At 47.7% G+C, this 22,874-nt stretch overlaps 1 long non-coding RNA gene across 1 annotated transcript in view; it reads right to left on the reverse strand.

Annotated features, from left to right (window-relative positions):
* Positions 1 to 21,937: 21,937 nt before the first annotated feature.
* Positions 21,938 to 22,874, reverse strand: part of LOC138489604 (uncharacterized) — a 295,438-nt gene continuing 294,501 nt past the window's right edge. The window contains exon 3 of the long non-coding RNA XR_011274829.1: positions 21,938 to 22,107. This is a non-coding gene — a long non-coding RNA (uncharacterized lncRNA). The remainder of the gene's footprint in view (positions 22,108 to 22,874) is intronic.

Raw genomic sequence — 22,874 nt, forward strand, 5'->3', positions numbered from 1 at the left:
ACCACCGGGGTCCCAATGCGCCATTCCTCGGACAAGGTCGGGTGCAGTAAGAACACTACGGTGGTGATGGGCGCAATATTTATTTATTTATTGTTTGCTTGTTAGGCGCTTATACAGGAAATACATTGTTTCAAAGCTAAATAAATAATTAATAGCATACCACTAACCGATGTTACAAGTGCGGACGGACATTTTGGGCATAGGCGTGCCAGCAGCATACAGCTTGGACAGACTCTGCCAGTTGTTGGTAAGCGGATGGAACCCACATGTTCTGAGACGCACCCTGCTTGTTAATTCTTTAATTCTCTATTTCGTAACTCTGATCCTGCCGCCAAACTTTCTCCTCCTCTGACGCTTCTGCTGCTCCCGTACCTCCACCCTCAGGTTCCACGAAAGAGTTACTGGCGAGAGGTGGTCCAGCTCAGCGGGGGACCGTGCATAGTTGTCGAGCTGAGCTCCGCACGCCCCGGCATGAAACCTGTTCGGTGGGATTGCTGGTTGGACTCGGTATAGCGAGGTTTTGGTGCTGTGCCAGGTTTTGCAGAGTCTGCTGAGTAATTGAGAGTTAGCGTGTCTTAGGCACTTTGATTGAAGTGGTTAACCATTTGGAAACTTGCCCTTCTGGTAGCCGCCCTGAGTGCTTCAAGCAATCCCACATACTCCTTTGCGAGAATAGATGACTGATTAGCCTCTGTCAGGTGTTGCAATGACAATATATGGGGTTTGAATTACGCAGAATCAGCCATTTTGCAGATCAGCTTGCAATGTAATTGCTAGCCATGCCCATCACATGCGACTCTTACAGAGTTCAGCCAGCGTTAGTTACAATGTCCAGCGACTCGTAAGATTCCATGTACTCTGCAGTCATTCTTAGAATCATTGAGTGGTGAATTATCTGTGTGTTCATGTAGCATTGGAAACCGCCTCCCGCCATTTTGCAGTGTTCGGCAGAGCAGGAGAAGGTACACTAGCGAGGGTGCAACTGGTTGGATGGTGGGGGAACCACCTATGTATTTCGAAAAGGTGGGGCTGCTTACATGTCAGAGGGGTGAATTGTTCCTCTGTCAGGGTTTCAACCATCAGATTGAGCGGGAAATGGTCGAGATGGATCGTCTGGTTGGGCTTGACTCCCACCAAGATGGCAACTCGATGGGCCTGGAACCCCCTAGTCTCCTGGGAAAAGCCCATTAGAGCAATACTGGTGTTAGGGTCGTTTTGAACACTGGAAGGTTAGGCTGCAGTCTCCTGATGGAATCCAAGGCCTGCAAATGCGGGTAGCCTTCTACTTTGGTCCCTTTTCATTACAGCCTGGTTAGGTGGCTTGATAGCGAATGGCTCCATCTGAGGTGGCTTAAAGCATGCAGCACTCCAGGCCTCGAGTGCTGGGATCCTGATGGGTTTTCAGGATATCCCTCATTAATATTCATGAGGAGAAATGTGCATACATTTAGAATGATTGTATGCAAATTTATCTCATGCATAGTAATGAGGGATATCCTGAAAACCCAACATGGATCCGGCCCTCAAGGCCTGGAGTTGGACAACTCAGCCGGCACCCCATTTCACCTGAGACTTTGGCAATAGCACTAATTATCTTGACTTTGATTCTCTGCACCCACCTATAGGAGTTACTACAGTGTTTCAGAACTCTGGGTACAGCTGTCACTTTTCGCAACGTTTAGGTGGAGCTTGATCTCTGAATTCTTAGCTGTTTTTGACCTTCCCATTTGAGTGCACCTGCACTGATACATGCAATCTCACTCTAAACAGATCCTATGGGAGTTTGCCATGCATTCACTTGGGATAACTCCCTCACTTGGATTGTTCTATTGCTGTTGTGTGTTGTTATCTGTTATTTTGGTGATCATTTGGTTTTCATTTTTCTAGCTTGACGTTGATTGCGGTTAAGTGTCCTGTTTTGTGTGTTCTTACGCTGGTTGTTTAGGTGTCAGCATAGACAATTGCATGTTTGTTTGTTGCACGTTTGGAACATACACACCCAGAGGACCCACAGGCATGTACCCACTGATAAAAAAGGGATACACACATTAATGGATAATAGAAAATAAATGGACTAAGGCTCCTTGTGACAGGGCGTGCAGATAAAAAGAGATTATTCATAGCAGGCAACAAACACTTTCCGGGACAGGATAAATACTGTTTATTAACTATTAGGGAGCATCTATATATATCTATATATATATATATATATATATATATATATATATATATATATATATATATATATATATAACGCTTAGGCGTGTTTCTGTACTCAGTTGATGTAGTTTATCAGTGCTGGGTTGCCCTCTGCTGTCCAAATGACAAACTGCACCTCTGTGTGCCATTCCACGTCGACAACAGTATCATTTTTCACAGTCACCTTCAACTTCCACTATTGCAAATCGCAAACATTCAGAATCATTTCAAGTTACTATTTTCCAACCCCGCTTCACTACACACAGGACATGGCGGTTGCAGTGTCAATGAACAGTTAATTCCTGGCTCAATGTTTCAGTCCATAAAGAGCGAAATGCTGTAGGACGAATGCCTCCTCACAAGCTAAAACTGAAACTAGGTGCTGTAATTATGCGCTGTAATTATGCTACTATGCAGGGACTCCGCAATCGACACTCTGCAATGGAACAAGGTTGAAAATTAAGTGTCTACAAAGACACATCACAGAGGCCCGTGTAACCGATGGATTACACTTATACCACGCATACCTCTCATTCCATCTAAAATGTGCCTTTTAAATTCAAAAGAAGACACTTTTCTATTTCTTTAGCCTTTAAAATGACCATTAATAAGTCACAGGGGCAGACATATGACAGAATATGCCTATACCTTCTGAAACCTGTTGTCATGATCCCTACCCCTAACCCTCATAGGCAAGGTACTGGCGCCAGGCTACGATCCCCACTAGGGCCTTAAAGGCCTTGCCATATCATCAAAGACTCACCTGGAGTCAGTCCTGGCGCCTTTGGCGCCAGGCTCATACTCAATGTGAAGATAACATGGGATCTGGACTTCTGAATGAGCTTTTGTGCAACATGGAGGCTCCCACATAGCTCAGTTCCAAGAACTGTGCAATGCGGTCTAGTGTTTTGAGTGTGGTCGGGCCTTGGAATACCTGGGGATATGTAAGCCACGCCTAGGCAGAGGAACACGCTTCGCGTTACTCTGCGGTTTGCAGCGTGACGCTCACTGTGCTCAGTTCGGTCTCCTGGGTTCCTTGCCTGTCTTATCCCGGAGCCACGTACCTGAAAGAACAAGAACATCATTAATACAACACTTACCTGTGAGTAGTATCCAGTCTTCAATCCGTCCCTCACCCGGTCCTGAGAACACCAGCATCTTGGCGCTGCATCCTTCTCCGTAACACTGCAACCTGGAAAGAAGAGAGCGAAAACAGCATTAGTAAGCGTTTACATATTTCAATCCAAGAACAGCAAAAACCATAAGACGATTACCTGATTCGAGTCACTCTCGGTCAGCATCCATTCCGGAACATCACAGCGACCTACAAAAAGAGGGGAGACACAGGTTAGCACATGAAAAGACAAAATAGGGCCGCCCTTTGTGCATTCACTCACCACCTCATGCTCAACTCCAATCAGCACGACAACACCAACAATCTCTTCCCACACCAAGAGGAAGAAGCAGAGACATTATTAAACAGAAAAAACACAAGGGACAAGAAAGAGAAAGAAGGGACAGAATATCAAGACTGTAAAACAGCAAAACCTTCCTTAACGAGCTGGAGTCACAGCAGATCTGGACTCGAACAGGGCCCACACAAGTGAAGCAACTAGGTCGCAACACATCCACACCAGCTACGCGCCCCTGTACCGAGAAGCAGGACGGAGAGCGCATTGTACAAAAAAGCAAGGCGAGGAGAAGGTCTAAGGAAAGGGTTGGTTCTCAAGGGAGGCGGGAGCCAATCAACAAGAGACAGTTAAGTCTTGAATCCGATATTCCTGTATTGCAGGTCCAATCCTCAGCTGAACCAATTCCCAGGGAGGGGTTCGAGAGTGTGAGTGTTCCAACCAGGGCTGAGTGGTGTCCCTGTGGATATCAGGTGAGCGTTACACCTGTATTATTAAGTCACAGGCAACTATATTTTGCTCTTTTAAGAGTTCCATCATTCGGCTCATTAAGAGTATCTGAGAATGATATGATATGATATTTTGTATCGCGCTCATAAACAAGTGTTTCAGAGTGTGACGAGGCAAGGAAGGGGAACAAGGGAGGACAGAACAAAGATCTTACTAGGTCCAGTGACATTGAGAACGCGCAAGTGCAGGGGAGAGGAAGGGGGAAAAGTGCAAGGGGAGGGGAGGGGTGGAAAGTGCAGAGCAGGGATAAAACAACAACTGGTAGTGCAGCCAGCAAGGTGGCAAGTGCAGCTAATAAGTGCAGTTAAGGGGAGGGTAGGGTTGCAGATACAGACCTAAGTGCAAGGGTTGCCAGAAGGCAGTGCCGGTGTGTGGCTAGGGAGGTCAGGGACCTGGGCCAGAAAATCAGAGGGGAACCTGGTGCCAAAGCAGACATATCAGCTGGGGAGAGGAAGAGAGAAGGCAGAAGCAAAGAGGAAGGTCTTGAGGTGCTTCCGGAACCGAAGATGGTTCTCCTCAAATTTCAGAGAGGCAGGGAGGCTGTTCCAGAGGGAGGCCCCAGCAGAGGAAAGAGATCGACCCCCAACTCATTGCTTGGAGAAGCGACTGACCCTGAGGGAGTTGGAAGTGGAGGAGCGAAGAGCTTGAGTGGGAAGGTATTTACGGAGTGAGAGATCAAGGTAATGTGCACCCAGGCCCCAGAAAGCCTTGTGGACAATGCAAAGGGTCTTGAATTTAATCCTTGCAGCCACTGGGAGCCAATGAAGAGATTTCAGGGCTGGAGAAATACAATCCCAGGGCTTGAGGCCAAGGACACGTCTCAGTGTCATGTTCTGGATGAGTTGCAGAGGGCAGAGATTAGAAGCAGGCAGATATAGAAAGAGGCTGTTGCAGTAGTCCAGCCTAGAGAGTACCAGAGCTCTAGAGACAGTGAGCTTCCGGGGGAAGGAGAGGAAAGGAAGAATACCTCTGAGAAGGTGCAATTGGTAGTTTGACTTCTTAGAGACATCAGAGATGTGAGGAAATAGGGAGAGTGTGGAGTCGAAGATGACCCCGAGGTTCTTAGCTTCACAGGTGGGAGCAGGAAGAGGGCCAAGGGAGGCCAGCCAGGGAGTGGCAGGAAAGGAGGGTACAGGTGTGCCGAGGAGGAGAATCTCTGTCTTACAGGCATTAAGGCAGCGATCATTGGCGGCACACCAATCCTGGATAGCACACAGACAGTCAGAGATGAGAGAAGGAGAAGAGGTGGCAGAGGGAAGCCTGAAAATGAGCTGAGTGTCTTCCGCATAGCACTGAAAGTTGGAACAGAGAGTGGCAATGCGGTGGGTGAGAGGTGCCAAGTATTGGTTGAAAAGCCAGGGAGAGGGTTTAGACCCCTGGGGAGCACCAATGGAAGAGAGTGAGATAGAGGAAAGGGAGGACCCAATTTGGACCTGGGAAGGTCGATCAGAGAGGAAAGAGGTCAGCCAGGCCAGGGGCTGATCAGTGATACCGTGGTTATCACGGAGACAGTTAAGCAGGATTGCATGGTTGACCGTGTGCAAGGCAGAAGAGAGATCGAGTAGGATGAGGACAGAAGGGATGTTAGAGTCGAGGTTGGAGAGCAGGTCTTCACCGATGTTCATGAGAGAAGTTTCCGTGCTTCTGGCAGCTCTGAAGCCAGACTGATGGTCATGGAGACAACCAACAGAATCGGTGTGAAGATTAAGCTGGGAGATGGCCATATTTTCCAGACGTTTGCCCAGGAAAGGAGTGATGGAGATCGGGTGATAGTTAGTCGGGCATGATGGGTCGGCTGTGGGTTTCTTGAGAAGAGGGTGCACAAGAGAGTGCTTCAGAGGGGAGGGGAATAATGAGATTGTTAATTGTGTTTACAATGAAATATATGAGTGAATACATAAATAAAAAGTGCAATGATATTTAATGACCTTTAAGATATGCTAGAACTGCGTATGTTATGCTGGGTACAGCTATTTTGTTTTTTATTTGTACACAGTTATCGCATTGTGTTCACTAGTTGTGCCACTGTGCTGTGTGACTTAAACAAAGCAAAAGGGATGATGGCTGCAAGGTTTAAAATCAATGTTAACCTTTGGCATTGCTCTTGGCACAGCTGAGAGTCTCATTCTTTGCCTGCTGAGTCATTACAGAAAGGGGAAAGACCATATGCAAAGCAGGCTTTGCCCCACCAGAAAAGGGGAAGTCTAGAAGTCTAGTCCAAACTGCTTGGTCAAATTCTTTCTGCAGGAGACCGTAATCAGTGCTAGACATGCTTGCCCTCACTGGGCATCATCAGTTAAGTGTACCATTGTTTTCTTGGCCCAGCAATCCTGGGACATACGTCTGGGCATACCAATACCAGAGTTGACTTAAACAAATTAAACGAGGAGATGGCTGGAAGATTAACAATGAATCTTAACCTTTGCCATTGCTGTGGACAACCCTCCAGACCACCATTCTCCAGCCTGCCAAACATTGCAGAATGGAACGATCACATGCAAATCAGCCTTGGTCGCTCCCCAAAAGAGGCAGTGCAGCATAAACTGCTTGGTCGCATCCCTTCTGCATGACAAAACAAGCATCCCTGGACATGGTTCAGCCTCATTGGGTGTCATCAATGAGGTGTAGCTTCGGTCTCTAGACCCAGCAGGCTTGGAACCGACCTCTCGTCCAGAGCAATGTCAGAGGTTACAATTAATTTATATCCTTTCACTTATCACATTCTTTGGCTGTAGTTGTCTCCCTAAGTGAGAGAGGGTGTACCCATACGTGGGTTCCTTGCTTGTTTTGCCATAGGGAATTCAGCTGTCCCTCACTGATGGGGCCCAACAAGGCCGGAACATGTCTGGGGTTGCTTGTGTTTCTGTGCAGAGAGGTTGTGTCCTCTCAGTTCCGGTTGGACTGCTTCCATTGGTGGAACGACCAAGACTGATTTGCATATTGCTGGTCCCCTCTACAACGGCACAGTCAGACTAAAAAAACAATGGTGCAAAAGATTACCCAGGGCAATGCCAATAATTAAGATTAATTCATAACCTTCCACCAACACATTTTTGTGATATAGCCACTGTGCTGATGAACGGTGCAGATGCACCAAGCGTTAGTTTATCACTCTCACAGTGCTCAATGTCAGCTGGTTCGCCTCTAGGCACCCAAGCTTCTGTGCTTGTGAAATCTGGAGGAGTGAGGATGCTGGGTGCTCAATTTTTCCATATGTGCACCAAGCGTCTCAGCATATCTCACTATATGAGTAAGAATCTCACTCTGTCCATCGACTCCAAGCTCCCGATATTGACTGCCCATTACCCCTATGCTCCTCACTCTGTCTCTATCACCTGCATACTCCTCAATCTGTCCATCGGCTCCTGTCTCAGTCTCCGCTGTTCGCCCATGGACGCCAGACAAATCACCCTATAGCAATAACTAAGGTAAGGTGGTATGTGCGGTGAGCACAGCCATTATTGTGCTCAATTTAAACCCTGTCACTACTACCATCAAATTAGAACACTGTGCAGATGTCTGGCTCAGCACCAAAATTATCCTGATAGATGTATTTTGGGGCATAAATGTTTTTGCACCTAGAGGGATTGAGGGTAGCTAAAGCACGGCACTCAGACATTTTAAGGCTAGGCAGTGAGTTGCACCTGGATGAACCCTGAGGGTGGACAATGGGTTACACTTAACTGCATTTATGAGGATAGACAGTTTATTGCACTTGCAAGGGGCCCTGAGGGTGGGCAGTGTATTACACTTGGAGGAATTATTGAAGGGTAGCCAATATATCGCACTTGGAGGAATTATGAAGGCTAGCCAATATATTGCACTTAGAAGAATAGTGAAGTGCAGCTCATGTATTGCACTTTGAAGAGTTCTGAGAGGTAGCCAAAGTATTGTACCTGGAGGAATAGTGAAGAGTAGCCAATTTATCCCACTAAGAAGAATTGGGAAGCACAGCTCGTGTCTTTCACTTAGAAGAATTGTGAAGGTAGGCCAAAGTATCGCACTGGGAGGAATTGCGAAGGTGGCCATTGTGCTGCACTCGGATGGATTTTGAGGATGGGCAATGTATTTTACTTATAAGGATAGCTTGTTTATGACACTATTTATTGATAACTGTGTATTGCGGGGAATGCAGGTGTTGGCAGAATGCTGCCTTCATGGTCAATTTGGGATTTAGAATGTAACCACTTTCTGATAGCTGGATGCATGCAGAATGATGCAACCTTCAACTTCAACCCAGATGTTAGAATCTTGCTGAATGCACCGATTCTAGGCATTCCTTTGAGTATAACCACTGCATTTGTATATGATGTGCCAAACATAACACGCCATATCGGGTTTGCCAATCCGGAGTCAGGTAACTCTCGACGTGTAGCCATAGAATTCTCCCTGCCAACGTCTCCCTTTGTATTCCAAAAGGAAAACTACAAAGGTAGCAGTCAGCCAAAAGACAGGGTTGCTGCAGCAGTCGATAAGCAGGAGCCAAAGGGTGGTTTTCTGGACACCCGATGGACGACAGATGAAGACCCCCCAAATGGAACTTAGGAGCCGGGCTTCAGACACAATTTCACAGATGCAACTTCACAAGAGTAAGAACAAAATACAATCAACGTATGGACTAGAACTAGCTAGGAAAGAACATGACTATACATCAAAAGGACATTAACTGAATGGGTTTGGACACTTACCAATAGCTCTCCGATGAGACGTTATGGAGGAGCTCTGCAATACCCAATCTACCCTATACCTAACGGCACGAGGATGCCTAAACGGTACAATAGGCAGTCTCTAGTCCGTACCTGTCCCGCTGAAACGAGGACGCCTCACGAACTAAGCGCCAAGTGGAAGTCTCTAGTCCGGGTGCACAGTATTGGGCAATGCAGGCTCTCTCCAGATTCTGTATCAGAAAGCTTGACAACCGTATGACCAGTTGTGGGAGTTTCTAGGCAGGGCAAGACAAGGAGGGGGAAACAAAGGGAGGATGAAATAACAATCTTAGTAGGCCTTGTGTCATTTAGATCGTGCAAGTGCGAGGAAGAGGGAAGGGGAGAAGTGCCAGGGGGAGGGGAAAAGGGAAGTGCAGTTAACTCACAAGTGCAGCCTGTGGGTGGCTCATAAGTACAGAGAAAAGGGACTGTAGGGTTGCAGATAAAGACCCTTAAGTGCTGGGGAGCTAGGAGGCAGTGCAAGGGCAACTGGACATGCAGGAGCCTGGGCCCGGGTTCAGAGGGTGACCAGGTGACCAGGTGACCAGTGTGCTGAGCAGTCAGTTGCATCAGCAGGGGAGCGGAAGAGAGAAAGCGAAAGCGAAAAGGAAGGTCTTGAGTTGCTCCCGGAACTAAAGGTGGCTCTGCTCAAGTTTTAGAGAGGCAGGGAGGCTGTTCCAGAGGGAGGCCCCAGCTGAGGAGATAGATCTGCCCCCAACTCTCTGCTTGGAGAAGCGTCTGACCCTCAGAGAGTTGGAGGTGGATGAGTGGAGAGCTCGAAAAGGAAGATTTTTGGAAGAAAAAGTTGGAGGTAGAGTGGTTCCAGGCCCCAGAAGGCTTTGTGGATGATGCGGAGGGTCTTGAACTTGATCCTTGCAGCCACAGGGAGCCAGGGAAGGGATTTCAAAGCTGGAGAGCTATGATCCCTGGGCTTGAGGCCAAGGACAAGTCTTGCAGTCCTGTTCTGGATAAGTTGTAAAGGTCGAAGAGTAGAGACAGGAAGATTTAGAAAGAGAACTTTGCAATAGTCCAGCCTGGCGAAAACCAGAGCTCTGGAGACCATGAGCATATGGGGGAAAGTGAGAAAAGGAAGAATACCTCTGAGGAGGTGCAGCTGATAGTTTGACTTCTTGGAGACATCAGAGACGTGAGGAGAGAAGGAGAGAGTGGAGTTGAAGATGACACAAAGTTTCTCACAGGAAGGAGCAAGAAGAGGGCCCAGAGTGGGCGGCCAGAGAGAGAGGAAAGGAGGGAGTGGGTGTCCCAATGAGGAGGATCTCAGTCTTACAGGCATTAAGGTTGAGATCATTGGCGGCACAATTCAATTCCTGAATTGTGGCCAGACAGTCTGGTATGAGAGAAGTAGAGGTGGCTGAGAGGAGCCTGAAAGAGAAGAGAGCTGAGTGTCATCCAAATAACATTGAAAATTGGAGCAGAAAGAAGAGCTGCAGTGGGCAAGAGGTGCCATGTAGTGGTTGAAGAGCCAGGGACAGTGGTTCGGCCCCTGGGGAACACAAGTAGAGAGAGAGATAGATGAGAGGAAAGACCCCAGTTGGACCTGAGAGGGTCGGTCAGTGAGAAAGGAGGTCAATCAGGTGAGGGCGTGATCAGTAATACCAAGGTTGTTGCAGAGGCGATTGAGCAGGATGGCATGGTTGACCATGTCAAAATCAGAGGATAGATCGAGGAGAATGAGGACAGAAGGGAGATTAGACTCAAGATTGGGGAGCAAGTTTTAATGAATGTTCAGGAGAGCAGCTTCCGTGCTTCTGGCAGCTCTGAAGCCAGACCGGTGGTCATGGAGTCAAACAACAGATTGATTATGTAGATTAAGCTGTTCTCTCGCACCCCACTTCTATGGAATTAGCCAAAGGCATGGCCACACACCTGCAAGCATCTGCTTTCACGCACAACTCCAATGACATGTTGCACAACACTTCTACCATAAGAATGCAGATACCTTTCACGACAACACTTTTAACTGCAGCTGCACACACAATTGACTATCCTCTTTCACACCCCAGTTATTTCTCTAGTATGCCTCTCTCCACCCATCCACATGCCAATTAGACATGGGTATCTAGCAGGGACTTGGCCACCCCACATAACTGTTAAGGGCCAGGATGCATACACGCATAATAGCACTTCCCTTTTTCCCATACTTTGGACTTCGGTCCCTCCCAGGGCGTTCAACCTACAGCGTGTTGGGACCATACCCATGGTGAAAGGCGCTATACAAATGATAAAATGAAATGAAAATACTGTCTGTCCATTATTGCCATGCTCCTCACTCTTTCTGAGTCAATTTGTTCCAAACTCCCCATATTCTCTGTCTGTTACCTTCATTCTCCTCCCTCTGTCATTGACCATTAGTGTGAGGAATTTGACCATCATCCGCACAGGGAGAGTGTGCTAGCTTGGGCTTTTTTGATTTATTTTGTATGGAAATGAATGATGGAGACCAACCTCCAGGAAATAAGTGCGGCCATTCCGCACCCATTTTATCTGCTTCCCAGACCAAACACAGTCACCTGTACTCTGGGAAGACACAGCCTACAGGCGCCATCTTCCCCTGTCATATTCACATGGAATGTGACAGCCCCAGGTACATCAAAGCATTCCAAGAAGGGGGAAGGAACACCTTGCTCCAGCCATGAGCACCCTAATTAAAATATCAAAGGATCCATGGATCTGCATTCCTTTGCTCTCCGGCTGGTGGCATTGCATACACATAAGAATAATTCAGGCAAGCCTGCCCAGTGGGCTTGGTTGCCGGAGAGACAATAGGAAGGCAGGACTAACATCCCTTTGTTGTGCAATGTGTCATCTTGAAGCTGTTAGATATTGGCAACGTTCAAATGTATTGGGACGTAGTACAGATCAAGTTATGTCTAAACGTGGGAGTGCTGACTCGCGTTTAGACAGAGGATCGGTAGCTACTGGTCCTTTAAGGTCTCGGCTGCCGGGATCTTGGAGGTTGGCATGGAAACAATGGCGTCCTGCCTGTACTTCCTGGTTTCGCCTAGTACGTTGAGGAGCGCCATTTACATCAGGTGACCTTATTTAAGCTCCGCCTTTACTCCGAGTCGGCGCTTCTGAATCTTGTATTCTTAGGCTCTTGTTGTTTCCTCGTTCTTGGAACTTTGTCTGTCTACGGATTTTCTGGCTTCTTCGACCATGGCCCTCCATTGATATTGTTTTGCCTATTCCCCTGTGCCTCTGCTGACCGCCTTGTTTCTTCGACCATTGACCGTTTTATGGATTTGCCCTGCCTTGCCTCTTGTACTGCTGCTGCCCGCACCGCTTCACGACCTCGGAACGTTTTTTTTTTTGGATTTGCCTTTCTTCGTTCCGCCAAAGGTGCAGCGGAGCCCGCACGGAACTGTAGGATCTACTGCTTCCCAATCCTTTCCTTCAACCCCAGTGACCTTCAACGCCTGGAACTCAGCTCCACTCACGGCATTTAGACTTTGGAAGTGTACTTGACCTTGGATTGTTCTTGGGACCTTGAACTATTCGGTACACGGACTAGAGACTGCCTTGGTGTACCTTTTAGGCGTCCGCGTGCCGTCGGGTTAGGTCTTGGAACTTTTTATTTCTTGGATTTGTTCTTACCTTTGCATCTGGCTTCCACGATCTACTGGCTGTTCTTCCCATTCCTAGAAACTACTTACCCGGTTCTTCAGTCCAAGGTGTTTACAAGATACAGGTTAGTCTTATTTTATTTGGTTCTATTCTAAGTACTGCTACAAATTGCATGGTGGTTACTGGTGCTCTTCTTGCAGTTACCTGGGGTCATCGCCTGTGCTCCTGAGACATCCTGTTGTAGTATCCTGCCCTCTGTTGTTCCGGGTTCTTCGTTGGTCTTCCATCTTTTGGCCAATCAACTGTTCTGGTTGTTTTCTTATTCAATCAGTTTGGTAGATTGGCAAGAAGAACTCCTCAGCTACACTACGAGGGCAAGAGCAAATCTGACATATTCAGAAGCCTCTTACAATGGATGCCAACGATTCTCTGGCAGCCATCATGCAAATGGTGGCTGAATTGCATACTGAAATGGCCAGTGTTCATGCGGCCACTGAAAGACGCATGAATGAGTTACAGGCAGGAATCCAGTCTTCTGGTGTGGGGGTATCCTCCCCAGCGGCTGGATCTGGTTCTGGACTACCCGCTTCCAGTCATAATACCGGGCCTGTGTATATGACCACCCAGTTTCCCCTGGCTCCACCTGAGCGGTTTACAGGTGACCCGAAGGCTTATCGAACCTTTCTAAATCAATGTAGGTTACATTTTCTATGCAGGCTGTCCTCATTTCCGGATTCAACCACCAAGGCGGCATTTTTGTTATCGCACCTGGGTGGTATGGCGGCGGCATGGGCCAACCCATTACTTGAAGGGGGTAGTCATCTCTTGTATGACTGTGATGCCCTGATTGATGCTATGAGTCGGGTTTTTGATACATGGTATGCCACGCAAGCTACCGACCTGCAGTTGTTGGGTTTACAACAGGGTACGTCATCTCTGTTGGCATATTTGGCCAAATTTAACCAATTGGTTGCTGAAACTAACTGGCCTGAGGAAAAGAAGGCATCCTTGTTTTACAAAGGATTGTCTGAGTCCCTCAAGGATACTCTGTCCACAATACTAGTGGTTCCTGCTGCTTTTTCTGAGTTGGTAGATCTAGTATTACAAGTCGACTCTAGACAAGCAGAGAGAAAAGGGGAACAGAGACCTATTCCTCCAATTACTGGTACTGCCTCATTACCCGTAGCTGGACCCTCAGAACCAATGCAAATAGGAGCATTGCGTGGGCCATTGTCAACTGAAACTAGGGAACACAGGAAGAAAAATGGTCTTTGTTTCTATTGTGGATCAAACGATCATTTCTTACGTTCTTGTCCCAAGAAACCAGTTAGGAAACAGGGAAACGCGAAAGCCCGGCAATACAAGGGGTACAGTTGACGGGTAGTTCTTGTAGTGACCCCATCGTGTCTACGCTTTCTTGTTTATCCGTTACCCTCGCTTCCACCTCCATGGGCAAGAGGGTGGTTCAAGTGGTTTTGGATTCAGGTGCCACGGGGAATTATATTGACAGTACTTATGCTCGGGATTTGGGCATACCTGTAGTTCCCAAGGATTGCCCAGAGGCCGTTAATGCTGTGGACAGTTCATCTCTTGTTTCTGGTCCGGTGACTGAAAGTACTTCAGAATTGGTCATGAGGACAGATTGTGGGCACACAGAAAAAATCATATTTGACCTCATTGCTGCTCCTCAGTTGAAAGTGATCCCTGGGCTTCCATGGTTGAAACTACACAACCCGGTGGTCGATTGGCACACTGGGGAGGTGAGTTTCTTTTCGGATTATTGTGATCAATAGTGTTTGACGCCAGGTCAGAAATCCTCCATTCCTAGCTTTGCGCTCATGGACTCAGCTCCCACTATTGGGGCTGTGGTTAATACTCAACTACCTCCAGAATATCACGACTATCAGGATGTGTTTGATGCCGGTGGGGCACAAATCTCCCTCCTCACAGGCCTTATGATTGTCCGATAGAACTAGTACCGGGGGCCAAGATACCGTCAGGTCGGATTTATTCATTGACACCCAAGGAGGACATCATTCTTAAGGAATATATCAACAAATCCTTAGAGTCAGGTTTTATTCGGGCTTCACGTTCTCCAGCGGCTTCTCCCCTATTCTTTGTCCCGAAGAAGGAGGGGGACCTTCGCCCTTGCATTGATTACCGGGCCTTGAATGCGGTTACAGTCAGGAATCAATATCCGATTCCCCTAATTTCGGTTTAGCTTGATCAACTCGGCTCTGCCAAGTTGTTCACTAAACTGGATTTACGTGGGGCGTATAACCTGGTACGCATACGTGAGGGGGACGAATGGAAGACTGCTTTTAAAACTAAATACGGTCTATATGAATACACGGTTATGCCGTTTGGCCTAAGCAATGCCCCAGCCACTTTTCAGTATTTTATTAATGAAGTATTTCATGATATGCTGGATCAATACCTGATTGTATACCTGGATGACATCCTGAATTATTCTCACAGCTATGACACCCACGTTGTTCATGTTAGCAGGGTTTTACAACGCCTGCGTGACAATCATCTTTATGCTAAATTGGAGAAATGCATGTTCCATGTACAAGAAGTCGAATTCCTTGGTTACAACATCACCAACAAAGGGGTTCAAATGAGCAGAACTAAAGGCTCTGCCATTCTAGATTGGCCGGTTCCCAACACTGTGAAGGCGTTACAGTCCTTTCTTGGATTCGCTAATTTTTATAGGCGTTTTATTCAGGACTTTTCAACTATTGTTTGTCCCCTTACGACCTTGACTAGTTCTAAAACGCCCTTTCATTGGAACCAGAAAGCACAACATGCCTTTGATTGTCTGAAGTCTGCTTTTACATCAGCACCGGTTCTCCAACATCCCGATCCAACTCAACCGTTCATCGTAGAGGCTGATGCTTCGGATGTTGCCCTAGGTGCTATATTGTCTCAATATTGCCCGGATGATACTGGACTACATCCTGTGGCCTTTCATTCAAGGAAACTTACGCCTTATGAACGGAATTATACGATCACAGAGCGGGAAATATTGGCTATTCGAGACGCCTTTATGGTATGGAGGCATCATTTGTTGGGGTCAAAATTGCCCGTTCAGGTGTTCACCGACCATAGAAATCTAGTGGCTCTCCAGTCAGTGAAATGCACTACTGCGCGTCATGCACGGTGGCACGAATTCTTTTCGATGTTTGACTTTACTATATCATATCGCCCTGGTTCAATGAATTCTAAAGCAGATGCCCTCTCTCGTTTTCACAGACCCGCAGAACCCTCTCGTATTACCGGTGCTCCGTTATTACCTACTCAGGTGGTTTGTGGTTGTTCCTTGCGTCCGTCACTTAAATCGAGGATCCAGGAATGGCTTCATACTAATCCGCCGGAAGTGGGCGATTATGGTTTGGATATAGTACATTCACTGCCCTATAAACAGGGTAAGATTTTTCTGCCTAATTCGGAAACGCGACTCACTGCTATACAATGGAGTCACGATTCAGCTTTGGCTGCTCATCCCGGTATCAGGAAGACTGAGGAATTACTGAGAAGGTGGTGTTGGTGGCCTTCTTTGCTTAAAGACGTCACAGACTACATAGCTACATGTTCGGTTTGCACTCAGTGCAAGGCTTCACACAGTAAACCGGTTGGTCTTTTGCAAACTATGCCTCTCCCAGATCGTCCTTGGTCGTTCATCTCTATGGATTTTGTTGTAGAACTTCCTGTGGTGGGAGGTTTCGACACGATTTGGGTAGTTATTGACTACTTCACGAAGATGGCAGTGTTTGTACCTTGTCAGGGTATTCCGACAGCTCCTAAACTGGCGGATTTTTTTTTACGGAACATATTCAGGTTGTTTGGTCTCCCTTCTGTTATAATATCAGACAGGGGTCCTCAATTCACCTCGCGCTTCTGGAGGGCATTAGCGACTGCTTTGGGTATTGAGGCTCGGTTCTCTAGTGCTTATCATCCTCAGACGGATAGGCAAACCAAACGTCTGAATGCCACTATGGAACAATACCTAAGATGTCTCATTTTTCAGCGCCAGGACGATTGGGTCTCTGTATTGTCCTTGGCTGAATTTGCCTATAACAATTCCCTGCACACAGCTACGCAGGTTTCTCCTTTTTTTGCCCTCTTTGGTCAACATCCACGTTCTTTGCCTCTTGTTCCTGATCTACCAATACATAACCCTGCTGCCCTTGCCTGTGTCGTGACATCTCTAGTACCCATGTCGAAGTGAAACGGCATCTGGTGGAGGCTCAAAAGAGGGCCAAGTTTTATGCGGATCGACATCGTACCCCTGCTCCGAGTTACCAACCAGGTATGAGAGTGTGGTTGTCGACACGTAATTTACGTTTACCGGGCCGGAAGCCTTTGCTCCCACGCTTCATTGGTCCGTATACAATTTCGCATATCATTAACCCGGCTGTGGTTCGGTTGGTTCTCCCGCAGTCTTGGAAGGTTCATCCAGTTTTTCATGTGTCCCTGATCAAACCTTGCCATCCCGCGACCCGGCTCCCGACTCACCCTCCACCCATCAAGGTAAGGGGTGCGGTAGAGTACGAGGTATCTGCGATCTTGGATACCAGAGTGCGGAATGGTAGGAGACTCTACTATGTTGACTGGAAGGGTTACGGTCCGGAGGATCGTACCTGGGAACCGGCGGAGAACGTTCATGCCCCTTTGTTGTTGTCTCATTTTTGGAAGTCTCGAAGGTTGGGGGCTTCTTTGGGGAAGGAACCTGTTAGATATTGGCAACGTTCCAATGTATTGGGACGTAGTACAGATCAAGTTATGTCTAAACGTGGGAGTGCTGACTCGCGTTTAGACAGAGGATCGGTAGCTACTGGTCCTTTAAGGTCTCGGCTGCCGGGATCTTGGAGGTTGGCATGGAAACGATGGCGTCCTGCCTGTACTTCGTGGTTTCGCCTAGTACGTTGAGGAGCGCCATTTACATCAGGTGACCTTATTTAAGCTCCGCCTTTACTCCGAGTCGGCGCTTCTGAATCTTGTATTCTTAGGCTCTTGTTGTTTCCTCGTTCTTGGAACTTTGCCTGTCTACGGATTTTCTGGCTTCTTCGACCACGGCCCTCCATTGATATTGTTTTGCCTATTCCCCTGTGCCTCTGCTGACCGCCTTGTTTCTTCGACCATTGACCGTTTTATGGATTTGCCCTGCCTTGCCTCTTGTACTGCTGCTGCCCGCACCGCTTCACGACCTTGGAACGTTTTTTTTTGGATTTGCCTTTCTTCGTTCCGCCAAAGGTGCAGCGGAGCCCGCACGGAACTGTAGGATCTACTTCTTCCCAATCCTTTCCTTCAACCCCACTGACCTTCAACGCCTGGAACTCAGCTCCACTCACGGCATTTAGACTTTGGAAGTGTACTTGACCTTGGATTGTTCTTGGTACCTTGAACTATTCGGTACACGGACTAGAGACTGCCTTGGTGTACCTTTTAGGCGTCCGCGTGCCGTCGGGTTAGGTCTTGGAACTTTTTATTTCTTTGATTTGTTCTTACCTTTGCATCTGGCTTCCACGATCTACTGGCTGTTCTACCCATTCCTACAAACTACTTACCCGGTTCTTCAGTCCAAGGTGTTTACAAGATACAGGTTAGTCTTATTTTATTTGGTTCTATTCTAAGTACTGCTACGAATTGCATGGTGGTTACTGGTGCTCTTCTTGCAGTTACCTGGGGTCATCGCCTGTGCTCCTGAGACATCCTGTTGTAGTATCCTGCCCTCTGTTGTTCCGGGTTCTTCGCTGGTCTTCCATCTTTTGGCCAATCAACTGTTCTGGTTGTTTTCTTATTCAATCAGTTTGGTAGATTGGCAAGAAGAACTCCTCAGCTACACTACGAGGGCAAGAGCAAGTCTGACAGAAGCTAGTTACCACCCCTCTCTATGAAAGGCAGTGAAATGCATGTCTGGGTCCACTATTTACCGTAGGCAAATCCCTGCAGAGCAGACCCCTTTCAGAGGGGAGAAGTATGTGGTTTGGGGGAGACAGGAAGTCTGCTCCCAGAACATACTTGAAGGGAAAACGTGCACTTTAATAAAGAGTCACAAAAGGCTCAGTTAACCAGAGAGACACTGTGAGCTACAACAAACAGGAATATGGGTGGGACTTAGGTATATGTTGTCACCCCCTTGTCTGTCCTGTGGCAGAGCACTCTGGTCCTGACCCCATGCATAACAGAAGATTGTTGGTGGGGACCCAGGATTGGTTCATTAAGGTGGGTTTAGCCTGCACAAATCACTTGGGCCCATTTGGCTTTAAAAGAGGGCTGAACCCCTCACTTAGCAGATCATTGGAAGACTTCTAAAGGAGTAAGAGGAAGGACTATTTGGACCCGAGCTGAAGGTACAGTCTACCTTACATGTGCCAGTGAAATAAGGCCAGGAGTTCCAAGAGGGAAGCAAGATCCCTCCCCTAAACATCTCTCAGGGAACAGAGGAAGATACTGGACTCAGGGGACCTGTCCATCAGCTCCAGAACCAGTACCCAGCCAGCACACAGCATGCCCTGGTAGGTTCTGACAGCAAGCTTTCTAGGTGGAATGTCCCAGAGAGTCTCTGTACAAGGAGAAGGCTGTTCCCTGCTAACACCTTCCTGAGCTTTGGGCTGTCCTCCTTGAAAGGACACGAGCTCTGCAAAGAAGCTAGGAGGAGTGCCATACAAACATCATCCAGCGTCCATCTTTTTAATGACAATTTCAAGACAGTCAAGTCCTCCAACCGCATCCGACTGCATCGCTGACTGTTGTCACGCTGTAGTCAACAGAGCCGTCCGAGACGCCTCGACCGCCAACCAGCACAGAGACAATGATTCTTGGCCCCGAGCCGCTGTGCCAGACAGCCTGCAGATATCCATCCAGCCTTGCTTGCCAAACTGCCTACCGCCTGGTACCCACAGCTGTCTCCCGCCACTAACTCTGTCTCAAGGGCTGCAAAGTTCCCAGGAACTGCCTCAACGCTGTTGAGCACCAAGAACTTCTTCAGCACCAGGTACATTGTGGTTCTGCCCCTCTGGTCCTTCTCTGAAGGCCCCTAGAGACGGTTACGATGCTTTGCCCTTTTGGTGTTAAAACCAAATAACCTTGAACAGTGAGACTGATTGCTTTACCAGCTTCCCTCCTGTCAGTATCCAGAGTGCATCCCTTTCCTTTGTGAAACAGTCTGTCCTCTGTGTTCCTTTATAGTGTGGGTTGTAATTGTAGTGTGCTAGAACTGTCTGTTGCAGTAATAATAAAGTAGATATTTTTATACAACCTTGACTAGGCTGTCCCTTTTATCATTGGGTAATAATTGTATTTTTGCTGTGTTGCAACTAACCAACGATCCACTACCTTGCGGAGATAAGCCTGCCGTTCCGTCCACGTTACCAAAAAATGGACAAGGAGGTCTTATAATTCACTTGTATTACAATCTGTTCAGATCCCTCTGGTGTACTAGAGTTGTGGGGCTGATTGATGGTTTAGAAACCGATATGCACCCCTGGACCACTGGTGCCCCGCAAGGGATTCGTCACAATTAGCTTCAAGCTGCCCATACTTTCTGTCTATTACATTCACACTCCTCGCTCTGTCCCTTTCTATTAGCTCCAAGCTCCTCTAGCTGTGTCCTCATGGGCCTCTACACTGACCAGTGTGAAGCGGAATTGTGAAGGAACTCTGGAAAGCAAACCGAAAGCATAATTGTCATCCCACCAGTAGGGGCCGGTGTAAGCAGACTTAAACCCCTTCACCAGGAGGGAACAGCAGAAACACCATTCTCACTCCCAACCAGGACGGTGCAGATTAAAAAATAACATTGAACATTGTTTTCAACCAGATCAACAGTGAACAGTGGCAGGCGCCCTACACTCCCCCAGCAGGAGAGATCTCTTGGCTCACCAGTAGTGAGAGCAATGGAGGCCACTACACTCCCTCCCATGAGGCGAGATAGCAAAATAAGCCATCCTACCGTTACCCAGTCATAAGAGCATGATAACCCATGAACTAATTAAATATCTGGTTCCCAGGGACCCGCATTTGAGGATCCCCTGGCTTAGGCATGTAAAAGCAATGCTGCTAGAAGTGGACATGGCTCACTGTTTCCATATGATAGATGTTATGCCTCACAATGTTCTGAAGTCGATGAAAGTAAGGCCACTGCAGTACATTCTGGACAAGAATGAGTCCTCTGAGATCCTGAGGCCTGCGGATAGGAAGCATGCGATCACTGCACGCCCAGGTCTCCAGAAGTATAGAATCCTTCTCAGCGCATTGTCATTACGGGTGCACGTTCTCTGGTATTCATTTAAGAGCAGTGGTGGTGGCCTGGTCCAATGGCAATGAGAATCAATCATGCATTGGTTGCGAAGCGTCCAAGCAAGACTCAGAGCATTTCCTACTGTTTTTGCCCAGCCTCCTCGCCTATTCGAGAGCACGTGCTTAGACCACTCTTGCTGCTCCAGGGATTCCTTCAGTGTGAACCGGCTCTGTGTTATTTGTTATGGCCAGGCCCAGTATGTGTGGGCTGGGGTCTATTATCATTTCTAAAGAATGCGCTGTCTGTGAGAAAACATGTATTGAAACTGCCTGAAATGTTGGTTACTGTGTTTTTAACAAAATTGAACAGGGTTTTAATGATGATGGAATTTCCTTTTTCAATGTGTTGATGTTTAATTAGGTTGTTCATTGTTGTTGTTTTTATGGAAATGTTCTGTATTCCTGACCTTTTCTACTACTACTAATAAAAGCCATCCAACGCTATCGCTACCTGGACGGAGGCTAGTGAAGGTCATCATACCCTTCTCTAAACCCAAGACCATCCACAAACCCCCACGTTTTGCAGGATTCTTACTGGGGCAGGACTAAAGCCGTATACACATGAGGGTGGTCATCGGTCCATATTTTTAAGTACGGCACCACATGGATATATAGGATATGATATGATAGGTTATTTATAACACGCTTAATGCCCAGAGCTTTCTAAACGCGGTCCCGTGGATCGCGCTTGCGTTGCTCCGTGTCGTCTTGCTTCCAAGGCGAGCACGTTGCCCCTGAGCTATCCTCCCGAGACTGGTCAGGGTTGGTTACTTGAAGGCCTGGTATCTCTTGATATCTCACGAGTCCGGCTGCAAGTCGTATGGAATCTCTACACCTCTTTGGTGAGTCGTTCTCCTGGGCCACCACCAGAGTCTGAGCGATCATGGCAGATCATTCTCCCGAGCTACGGAGATCCCATCAGAGCTGCAGAGAGGACGTTCCCCCTCACTTTAGTGGTGGGGTAGCCCCAAAGCCCCCTGATGTCCCCAGAGAGATCTTGCTGGTAAAAGTCATTGCACAGTGCTTTCTGCGCAGGCTGCACTAGTTTGCTGGTTGCTGCCCTGCCCTTGAGTATTCAGTTATGGCCATGAGCAGGCGGAACCTGTCTCTTTCATTCTTGCTATTGTTTGTAGAATTGTTAAGCACAGAGAGGCCATTTTAGACCAACAAAGAGCAAAAAGCTAAACAAACAGGACAAAAATAGAAATAAAGCAGGCAAGCAAGTGACGTTCATGAGTCAAGCTATGTTTGGTTAAACGCTGGCAGATAAAACATGATTTTTTTCAGCCTTCTGGAAAAGAAAAAAACTCTGCAAGTAGCTTTGAGTTCTCCAGCCTGTAGAGGTCCTCATCACAGCTACTGGATCCCAAGTGGAGGGGCACATTAACAAAATGCTGAAAGACAAGTGGGAGAGGGTTTTTCAGTCAAATGTGCTCAACCAATCGCTCCATACATTGCGATTCCAGAAACAAGCAGTGAAAAGGAGAGGTCTGACCCCAACAGAGATGTGCATGAGCACCAGCCAACGCTCTGTCATGTTCTCATTCACTGGCACCCACAAATGCCCCCGGATCCCGAAACCCATTGCCATTCTTTACCACCTACGCGTCCACGTCACACCCACCCCATGTAACTATGACCGCCCGAACCCAGCGCCATCTCACCCCTCAATGGTGAAGAGACGCGATGAGCTTCCGTCACCATTCCCGTGGTGCTCCTATTGTTTGCACTTTTTTTTCTCGCTTTGAGGCATTCTAATGACATCAATGTCGAGTTATGAGGGCATTATTGTCCAGTACGGCCCTCACAACCCACCGTTCTGGCCTTCTTGAAACAAGTGTTTCGCTGACAGACCAAACGAATACTTAGACGTGGGCTCAAACACGACATATGGGGGCTAGGGGTGTTCTCTGCAACACTGGAAAATGTGATATACAAATTGTCTCATTACAAGTTTGCCGGTACAGTAACAACGGTACCGGTAAACTTGCCGGTACCGTTGTTACTGTACCAGCAAACAACGAGGTCTGCTTGCGGGTGCCTTTTTTCGCCCGCCAGGTCTGACCTGGTGGGCGGACCGACACCCGCGAGCAGACCATGTCGGATGCAGCGGCACCATTCTGAATGGTGCCGGTGCATCCGGCCTCCCCATTCCCATTGA

This window comes from Ambystoma mexicanum, chromosome 9 (assembly GCF_040938575.1).
Source record: "Ambystoma mexicanum isolate Mex_15411 chromosome 9, UKY_AmexF1_1, whole genome shotgun sequence".
Lineage (NCBI taxonomy): Eukaryota > Metazoa > Chordata > Amphibia > Caudata > Ambystomatidae > Ambystoma > Ambystoma mexicanum.